At 50.4% G+C, this 280-nt stretch overlaps 1 protein-coding gene across 2 annotated transcripts in view; it reads right to left on the bottom strand.

Moving 5' to 3' along the window:
- The window catches only part of RAI14 (retinoic acid induced 14), a 79,549-nt gene that overhangs the window by 37,179 nt on the left and 42,090 nt on the right, over nt 1-280 (bottom strand). The window lies entirely within an intron of this gene.

The raw sequence follows: 280 nt of genomic DNA, 5'->3' as shown, positions 1-280 counted from the left end.
CTCCCCCTGAGGAGGAAGGAGCAGCAGAGAAAACGTGTGATGAACTGACCCCAACCCCCATCCCCTGTTCCTCTGTGCCACCAGGGGGAGGAGGTAGAGACAACTGGGAGTGGAGTTGAGGCGGGAAGGAGAGAGGGGTGGGAGGAAGGTGTTCTAAGGTTTGGGTTTACTTCTTAATATCCTCGTTTTGATTTGATTAGTAGTAAGTTAAATTGATTTTGTTTCTTCCCCAAGTTGAGCCTGTCTTTTGCCCGTGACCATAAGTGGTGAGTGATCCCTC

The sequence above is a fragment of the Haliaeetus leucocephalus genome, unplaced genomic scaffold (assembly GCF_000737465.1).
Source record: "Haliaeetus leucocephalus isolate CR32 unplaced genomic scaffold, Haliaeetus_leucocephalus-4.0 Scaffold174, whole genome shotgun sequence".
NCBI lineage: Eukaryota > Metazoa > Chordata > Aves > Accipitriformes > Accipitridae > Haliaeetus > Haliaeetus leucocephalus.
Note: the sequence above shows the minus strand (reverse complement) of the source record. Positions and strands in the feature narration are given on the sequence as shown.